Consider the following 10553-nt stretch of genomic DNA (forward strand, 5'->3'; position numbering starts at 1 on the left):
CAAAACTATAGTTTGTAAACAAGAAATTTGTGGAGTGGTTGAAAAACTAGTTTTAATGACTCCAACCTAAGTGTATGTAAACTTCCGACTTCAACTGTATACGTTGTACGTACCACGTACAAGTCTGAATTTGATGGTGGGGTGGGAGCTTTTACAGTTCATATTTTTTTAAAGAGAATGTTTATTGAAAGACAAATATTGAATCTATTTCCACATTCATATACCCTATCCATATTTTCAGTTGTTTTTGCCTTACGTAAAGAAGAGATTAGGAGCATGCACTACCACTCAAATTCAATGTATACTGTAGTTTGTTGTGTTTATGCATCTTTAGCCAGTGATCCGTGGCTCTTAGATCCAGAGAGAAAGCTGTGTCCACATTAAACACATCCCCCTGGGTGCACAGAGAATAAAGGTCCAGCTGTCCAGGTCCCAGACGGATCCGGGCCTGGTGAAAGCAGGGACTGGGTAACACACATTAAAGCAGTCTGGTCACTGTTTACATTGGATATGGAACTGAGCTCTGGTTTATAGACACACACACACAGTGAACATAGTGTACACTGACTGACTGAACGGTTTTCTCAAACAGGCCCAGTCTGAGGGGATTGACTTATCATGGTACAATTGTCAGAGGAAGTTTTGTTTGCTTCCTCTGAGACTTACATACCAATGCTGGTTAAACCATTCTATAATTTGATGCAGCCATACTCGCTTACCTCGCTGAAGTTAGAATGGGGGTTAGTCCCCAATTCTGGCATCAAGGCCTCACAAAGGAAATGCCGACATTGCTAAGTAAGGTTTTGTTCCTGTGGATTTACCAATAATCCACTTTACACCAAAGGTCAGCAGATGGATGTGGAAGGGGTATGTCCTAACTGATTTATGTCCGTGAATGAGTGACTGACTGGGTTTTGTAGGTTAGATGGGGACACTACAGACACTATTTTGAAATTGTCAAGTGCTGCAGTAATATTGCAATGCCATTAGAGGGCACTGCTACTGTAGGGTACTCATCACACACATCCAATAACTTTGGACTTCTAACACTTCACATATTATTCTAGTTTAAGTGGTATATTTCCTAAGAGATTTTTACATTTGTTGTCATTTAGCAGACGCTCTTATCCAGAGCAACTTACAATAGTAGAATACAGTTCTGTGTTTATTTTCATAGTGGTCACCCCCGGAAATTGAGCTCAACCCTGAGCTGTGTTCGAATAACTGTACTAACATATTGTATACTACATACTTAATGAGTATATACTACATACTATATACTATTAGTTCATTTTAGTGTACTGTAAACGGAACAGTATCCTTTCAGTTGAGCGTCTAGCTCTTCTCCGGACTACCGGAAGTTGATGCTGTTGCTTTGCAACCTCTTGCTAGCTAGTTAGCATAAACAAATGACTAGTTAGACATTTTATGAATTCGGGTGTGTTTCCAGAGTGCGCTCATACATTCAGAGCATTGTCAGATTGTCCGTTTGTAAAGAGCGTTACGCTCTCTCGGAGAACACACTGGACGCTCGGGCGGAGGAGTAGGGTTGATTTGAGCATTCTGACCTTACAACGGCAGTCAAGCACCCAAGCTAACGTTGCTAGCTACTTCCAGACACAAATGAGTGTGATCACTCGGACCATTTCACTTGCCCTAGCAGAGCAGGGTAGGCAGTTTTCATGTTATCTAGAGCGTTGGTGATTAACTGTGTTACTGGCAACAATTTAAAAACAATTTTTTACTGACTATCTGACACCGGCCAAATTCATTATTCTGTGCTCACATGAGTGCAGTGATGCCAACTTGGCAGTTTTGTTGCTAGATTTAGCAAATTTTCCGACTACCCTCGCAACGTTTTTTTCAAACAGCACCTAGCAACAAATTTAGCTACTTTTTAAAATGCATTTTCCCTCTAAATGACACAAAAATGATTTTCTCTGTCACACACTCAGTCACAACACACGTGCCTGGCTCCAAAAGTGCATTGTGAGTGACGTCAGCAGCAGGCGAGCAGCAATTTCAGCAAATTGCAAATCATTGTTGGCTGACTGCAGCAGCAGTAGTACGGGTTCGACGAGCCAAACCCAATGAATATAGTTCGTCACGAATGTTTGATCTTGAACAGAACTTACAACATGTCTCAATCAAATTTGTACAGCCAGAAGAACAGAAAAGAGTGGGAGTCTGTACCTGAACAAATGTCAAATCATATTTTTCCTTGAGATGGCCAGTCAATTTGACTAACGTTATTGTGTATTCTACGTAATGACGCAGTTTTACATTATCACGCAATGACATCACAACGTAATTTAGCAACAAATCAATCTGCCTCTAGCAACTTACCCTGAAAATTAGTTGGCAACACTGCATGAGGGCTCTGAAATCAAAATCGGAGTAAGTAGCCAGAGCAAATTTATGAAAGCTTCCGAACGTCCATTGAGAACGCACAATGACTAGCCCATACATAATATACTGGTAAGTTTGATGTATAAGTAGCCAACTAACGTAAGGTGATTAGCCAACATACCGGTACATACTGCTGTAATGATATGCCATAAGGACAGAGTAGCTAACAAATTGTCAGCCAACATAACGTGTACGGTAATTTATTTGAAATGTAATTACTTTATTACATTGCTCAACATTTTGTTAACATTTGTCATAAATAGTTAAAGCAATGAATTTGTATCAGCTATTGTTGGACTTCAGTTGCATATTTTTAGCTGTTTTCTTCAAATCTGAAAACGATGTGACGCCAAGCCCAATTCCTGAAGAATTGCATTATGGGCCCTAAAGTACAGAAATAGTGTCCTCCTCGTGTATACTTCATATTTTGGCAAATTTAGCACGAAATCTGGGAATTTTTGGCATACTAACTATATCAATACTATGACCAATAAGCATACTATATACTAAATTCACGTCACAAATAGTACGGTTAGTGTGGATAGTGTGAGTATTTGAACACAGCTCTGGTGTTGCACGTGCCATGCTCTACCAACTGAGCCACATGGGACCACAATAGAGAGCAATAGTAATGGCTTCTTTTGGTAGGCACTAATGGCGGCTAACTCCGCCATGGCACGTTGGCCAAAGCCTATGGGTATTTTTTTAGGGGTTTTGGATAAATGGCGAAAATAAGATCTACAATAAACACAGGCTTAGGAGATCTTATTATACATTTTGTTCTATCTTCATCAACTAATGTCGCCTACTGGGAATTTCTAAACATTTATGTAAATCAAAACAAGCACATTAATCACACTAAAGCTTCAAAATTCATAAAGGTCATGTTAGCTGACTGATATTATCTCATAGAACAAAACATACAAGATTTCCCAAGCCGGTTTTAACCTCAGACCTTATTTTCTGAGTTTATTCCAAAATCCTATTCTTTCTCCTTTTACTAACTAGATGTATAAAATGCTAACTAATTTCCGTTCTTTAGGACTACAAGCTGGCAAGCTCTATGTGAACATCATGTCACCATACTAAGCTTGGGAGAAAAGCAGTGTAAAGAAGTAAGGTTGGGTTTTGTAAAGAAGTAAGGTTGGGTTTGAAAATGTTTTTAGTTTTGTTGTAGATTAATAAAAAAAAATGGCAGGTGATACAATTGGCATGACTATGCATTTATTCTAATAACTGAATACATAGGCTAATGGAATATAGCTTTTTCCCCACAGAAACATACACAGGGTATACAAAACATTATGAACACCTGTTCTTTCCGTGACTGACCAGGTGAAATCTATGATCCCTTATTGATGCCACTTGTTAAATACACTTCAATAAGTGTAGATGAAGGGAGGAGATAGGTTAAAGAAGGATTTTTAAGCCTTGAGACAATTGAGCCATGGATTGTGATTATGTGCCATTCAGAGGGGGAATGGGCAAGACAAAAGATTTAAGTGCCTTTGAACAGGGTATGGTAGTAGGTGCCAAGCTTACCGGTTTGAGTGTGTCAAGAACCGCAATACTGCTTTTCATGCTCAACAGTTTCCCATGTGTATCAAGAATGGTTCACCACCCAAAGGACATTCCGACAACTTCACACAATTGTGGGAAGCATTGGAGTCAACATGGGCCAGCCTCCCTGTGCAACGCTTTCGACACCTTGTAGATCCATGCCCCAACATATTGAGACTGTTCTGATCGCAAAAGTTGGTGCAACTCAATATTAGGACACTCCTAACTCAGTGTATTATTTATCCTCCAAATAAATACATAGAGTGAAATCAATATTTACAGGACATATAGAGCCACTATATTAAACCAGTAACTGTATGGTGACCAATTACATTGACAATAACAAAGAACATGATATTGATACTGTTGATAGTAGTTTTTCAAGTCACAACTCCAGTAAGCTCTGTTCTCAACATGACCTCAAAAACTCACTGCTATATTTAATGACAACTCCCTGGCAATCTCATTCCAGCTCCTCATTTCTCTATCTCCTGCTCCTAAATGTTTCTACTCCTATATCTCACTCCTGTACTCTGACCCCATTGAAGATTGTCCACCGTCCAAGTGGTGACCTCCCTGCTGTTTTCTCCGGTTTGGCCTTCTGAGGAGGCTGGAGTATCTCCGTCCACTGAAAAGCGCAATATAGTGGGTGACATTAGCTTCAGGGGACAAATCATAGCGTTTAAAAACTATAGTACACAAGAGTATATGTAAAGTATAAAGTATTTAGGTGAGTATACAAATTAATAATTAGTAGGGAAATATCTTACTGTTTTTTAAATGTGAAATACTGGAGTGTCTATGGTTATTTATCTTCAAATAATGTTATTGGTGAAAAAAGACAATGGCCACGTCCGAATACCCATACTTGCATTCTAAATAGTAAGCATTTTAGGTATGCAAAAATTGAATGTTTTATAGCATGTGAAATTTAGAAAATGAGTATGCTTTAAATGCCAGGACGTTACACTCATTTCGGCTTTTCATCTTTTAGAATTCGCTGCACACTTATCCTTCTGCTTTCACCAAGAGCCCAGAACTGATCACATCAGAGATAGAGAGAAGTGTGTCTCTGTGGCCCTGGGCCCCACACATTCCTTATTGTTGTTGACTTAAGAAGTCCTGTCACAGAGACACAAAGAGCTGCAATAGAGGAGCAACTTGCCTGCCTCGCAGAGAAGGTGTGGATAAACAACATAGTTCTCTTCACCAGCGGGGATCAGCTGGGAGACAAAACTATAGAGGAGCACATTGAAAACGGGTGAAGATCTCTAATGGCTTGTTGGTAGATGTGGAGACAGGTACCATGTTTTCAGCAAGAAGATGTTTGAAGACTACTCAGAAGTCAAAGAGCTGCTGGAGAAGATAGACAGTCTAACATTGTGGCAGAAAAGAGAGGAGGCAGAATATTTCAATGTTTTCAGGGCCATCTTCTCGGTATCCTCCAGTAGCTCTTTGACCTGAGAGCTATTCCCCCTGTTCCCATAGTTGAAAATGTGATATCTGTTCCCACAATTTCTTAAAAGATTTTGAATGCTTTTTTCTTTTACTCTATGATTGTGCCCTGCAGTATGTCTGCTCCAGTGAACAGCACCATGGTCTTCCCTAGTAGCCCCGTTCGTCGCTCCACAGACCTCCACTGGGGGTCTGTGAATGATGAGCACGTTAATGACCAGGAGGAGAGCATGAGGTTTGGGGAACACTGACAAACCCAGTCCACAATATCTTGCTCGGGTGAGAAAGCTGTGGAATTATTCTGTCAGCCAGAAGTGTCTACCACCACCACTCTCCTTCCTACCACCTCAGCCTGTGCCTTCTGGTGCTTGGAGGTCCACTGCCCAAATGCATTTATGCCCAGGATGGTGTTTCCTGTAGAGCTCTTGACAGCATTCCACCCCCCTCCTCCCCCAGAAGCACCATCCTCAACTCTGAGAGCAGCTGAGCTGCACCTATAATGAGAATGTGTCTTTTCAGTCTAAAATGTTGTATCAATGTCGAAATTTTAGGACATTCCTCTTTGTTAGTGATGAACAGTTTGCTGAGACCGGCCTATAAGAGTTCTGATACAATTTATCTTGTAAAAATAGAAATATTTCACTTAAAAAGTGCAACAGTAGTGTGTCAGAAAATGTAAGCATTGCGTAAGGCCGGCGGACACTAACCACAAGGCCACTGAGTTGGTGAGAAAATGTACTCACACCTAAAGAGAGTTTCTTATTGTTTCTGGATAACTTCAGCCTCTTCTTGTGTCTCTTCCAGCACCTGAGAAATGTCTCCCATCACCACAGAATGCCCGGTCTCTGCCAACATGTTGTCGATCTTCTCCAATAGTTCTTCTACTTGTCCTTCACCCCCTTTCCTCTTTTTGTAACAAGCATGGTTCCTGTTCCCACATATGCTAACAAACCTCCACAAGGACTCCTCTCTCAATGTGTTGCTCTATGATCTGGTGTTGTAGAAAGTCTCCAAAAGTGAAAAGCACTATGGTGTCTCTCTGGACTGTATCCCCCAGTAGACCAAGGTGTTGGTCCACTGAGCGCAGGTACTAGGTCTGCAGGGATCACCAGCAACACAGCGTCTGGGGCAAGCTCAGCACATCTCCTGATCTCCTGCTGCTCAGTGTCTTGCACGGGAAAATCACTCCAGTCAACAGTGTCCACAACAGTCACCTGCCTAATGATAACAACAGTAACAGTAAATCAACATCAGATTTTTCAAAACAATCAGACAGCAACATCATCAATAATTACGTCCACAACAGTCACCTGCCAAATGATTTTTTAAAAAAAGTAAAAGTAATCAACATCATATTTTCATCATCAGACAGTAACAACATAATCAACATCATATTTTCATCATCAGACAATAACAACATCATCAACATCATCAATAATTATGATTTTATTGAGTGTTATTTTTCTTGCCCCCTCAAGGTACTTTTCATACATATAGGTGATGGGATTCAGGAAGCTGAGTGTTTGGTGCTAGTTCCTACTGTTGTCTATTGGGGTTGTGTCACAAAGCATCATGGAGTTTTGCATGTGTTAAGATGAACATGTTCCAGATAAATGCTTGAACTGATTCATTTCTCCTGTCTCATCATTATTCCATTGTTATAAAGACGTGATTATGAAACCCACAAGATATAATCCCCTAAAGTATTTTATTTTATTTTTTTATTTCACCTTTATTTAACCAGGTAGGCTAGTTGAGAACAGGTTCTCATTTGCAACTGCGACCTGGCCAAGATAAAGCATAGCAGAGTGAACAGACAACACAGAGTTACACATGGAGTAAACAATTAACAAGTCAATAACACAGTAGATAAAAAAAAGGGGAGTCTATATACAATGTGTGCAAAAGGCATGAGGAGGTAGGCGAATAATTACAATATTGCAGATTAACACTGGAGTGATAAATGATCAGATGGTCATGTACAGGTAGAGATATTTGTGTGCAAAAGAGCAGAAAAGTGAATAAATAAAAACTGTGGGGATGAGGTAGGTGAAAATGGGTGGGCTATTTACCAATAGATTATGTACAGCTGCAGCGATCGGTTAGCTGCTCAGATAGCTGATGTTTGAAGTTGGTGAGGGAGATAAAAGTCTCCAACTTCAGCGATTTTTGCAATTCGTTCCAGTCACAGGCAGCAGAGTACTGGAACGAAAGGCGGCCGAATGAGGTGTTGGCTTTGGGGATGCTCAATGAGATACACCTGCTGGAGCGCGTGCTACGGATGGGTGTTGCCATCGTGACCAGTGAGCTGAGATAAGGCGGAGCTTTGCCTAGCATGGCCTTGTAGATGACCTGGAGCCAGTGGATCTGGCGACGAATATGTAGCGAGGGCCAGCCGACTAGAGCATACAAGTCGCAGTGGTGGGTAGTATAAGGTGCTTTAGTGACAAAACGGATGGCACTGTGATAAACTGCATCCAGTTTGCTGAGAAGAGTGTTGGAAGCCATTTTGTAGATGACATCGCCGAAGTCGAGGATCGGTAATCATCCCCTTGGCATTTTTCCTATTTTGTTGCATTGGAACCTGTAATTTAAATGGATTTTTATTTGGATTTCATGTAATGGACATAGACAAAATAGTCCAAATTGGTGAAGTGAAATGAAAAAAAAAACTTTGTGCGTATGTATTCACCCCCTTTGCTATGAAGCCCCTAAATAAAATCTGGTGCAACCAGTTACCTTCAGAAGTCACATAATTAGTTAAATAAAGTCAATCTAAGTGTCACATGATCTGTCAATTGATCTCAGTACATATACACTTGTTCTGAAAGGCCCCAGAGTCTGCAACACCCCTAAGCAAGGGGCACCATGAAGACCAAAGAGCTCTCCAAACAGGTCAGGGACAAAGTTGTGGAGAAGTAGAGATCAGGGTTGGGTTATAAAAAAATATCAGAAACATTGAACATCCCACAGAGCACCATTTAATTCATTATTAAAAATGAAAAGAATATGGCACCACAACAAACCTGCCAATCTACTTGTGTACATGTAGAATTGTTTTATTTTGTCCATGGCAATATTATTTCCAGTGGACCTTAAGATTGTCTTGTATTGCACATACTTCACCTGTTGATTCACACTGACCTTGTAATGGGAATTACAAATGTTTTTGTAGTTATTACATTATTTCTTTTAAGGTAAGGTTCTTTTAAGCTCGCTATGACTGGCGCAAATACAACACCTTTCATCACCCCGAGAATCTCATCCCCACAGTGAAGCATGGTGGTGGCAGCATGTTTTTCATCGGCAGGGACTGGGGAACTGGTCAGAATTGAAGGAACAATAGATGGCGCTACATGCAGGGAAATTCTTAAGGGAAACCTGTTTCAGTCTTCCAGAGATTTGAGACTGGAACGGAGTTTCACCTTCCAGCAGGACAATGACCCTAAACATACTGCTAAAGCAACACTCGAGTGGTTTAAGGGGAAACATGAAAATGTCTTGGAATGGCCTAGTCAAAGCCCAGACCTCAATCCAATTGAGAATCTGTGGTATGACTTAAAGATTGCTGTACACCAGCGGAACCCATCCAACTTGAATGAGCTGGAGCAGTTTTGCCTTGAAGAATGGGCAAAACTCCTAGTGGCTAGATGTGCAAAATTTATAGGGACATACCCCAAGAGACTTGCAGCTGTAATTGCTGCAAAATATGGCTCTACAAAGTATTGACTTTGGGTGGGGGTGAAAAGTTATGCATGCTCAAGTTTTCAGTTCTTTTGTCTTATATCTCGTTTGTTTCACAATAAAAAATATTTAGCATCTTCAAAGTGGTAGGCATATTGTGTAAATAAAATGATACAAACCCCCCAAAAATCCATTTTAATTCCAGGTTGTAAGGCAAAAAAATTGTAAAAATGCCAACAGGGTGAATATATTCGCAAGCCACTGTCAAGTTGAAAACTGTTATTTTCTGTGTTACAGTCTAGGCTAATGATAGCTCGACACTTGCCTCTGCAATACACTATGCTATCTAGGAGAGAGAGTTAGCATCGTCATGGACAGCAGGAAAGGATTTCAGACTGATGTCAAAGCAGAAAACAACATGATTAAAAAGGGAGGAATATACAGTGATTAAAGGAAAGGATATTTATTCAACTGTACGATGAATAAAAAAACTGCACAATGAGCGAACTTGAGGATAAAACGGCAGCGTGTGAAATTCCTCAAGATCACTTGACTGAGGAAAACATTGCAGTGCTTGAGGACAATATTGAAGTGGGTGCCAATCATGAGCCTATTGAGAAACATTGGAAACATTGGAAGGTTTGATGAAAGTATTGAGCAGTGGTGCTCATATATGGTGAATTCAGAAAGAGTTGGACATCATGTGAACTGGGACAGCTTAATCCTAACGCGTTTACTTCTTGGTCTGACAACAGAAAGTTTAACCTATTGTTATGGGCTAGGCGTCCCGCTAGCGGGACACCTGTCGACAACTTCCTGTGAAATTGGAGGGCGTGCAATTCAAATCAATAATCGTAAATATCATTGATATTAAACATTTAGGTACATACAAGAGTGTTAAACTGGTTAAACGTTTAAATTGTTTTTTATCTAACTGCACTGTCCGATTTACAATAGGCGTTTACAATGAAAGCATGCCATGCGATTGTTTGAGGACGGCGCCCCACATCAAAATATTTATTCACCAGCACAGGTTCCATAAATTCACAAACAGCAATTAAATATTAACTTACTTTTTGAAAATCTTCCTCTGATTTGTCATCTAAAGGGTCCTAGCTACAAAATGTAGTGCCATTTTGCTAGATAAAATCCTTCTTTATATCCCAAAAAGTCAGTTTAGTTGGCGCCATCAATTTGAGAAATCCACTCGTTCAACATGCAGAGAAAGGAATCCAAAAAGCTACCTCTAAACTTTGCTGAAACAAGTCAAAATATGTTTCTATTTAATCCTCACATACACTAAAATGTAATTAAACTATAATATTTCATACGGAAAGAAGTATGTTCAATAGGAAAGAGATATTTGCAGGTGTGCCCCCTCTTCATCGCGCGTGGGCGCATTCAAGAATTTCCAAGTCTGTATCACAGTACTAAAACTCCTTATT

Source organism: Oncorhynchus nerka, linkage group LG4 (genome assembly GCF_034236695.1).
Source record: "Oncorhynchus nerka isolate Pitt River linkage group LG4, Oner_Uvic_2.0, whole genome shotgun sequence".
NCBI lineage: Eukaryota > Metazoa > Chordata > Actinopteri > Salmoniformes > Salmonidae > Oncorhynchus > Oncorhynchus nerka.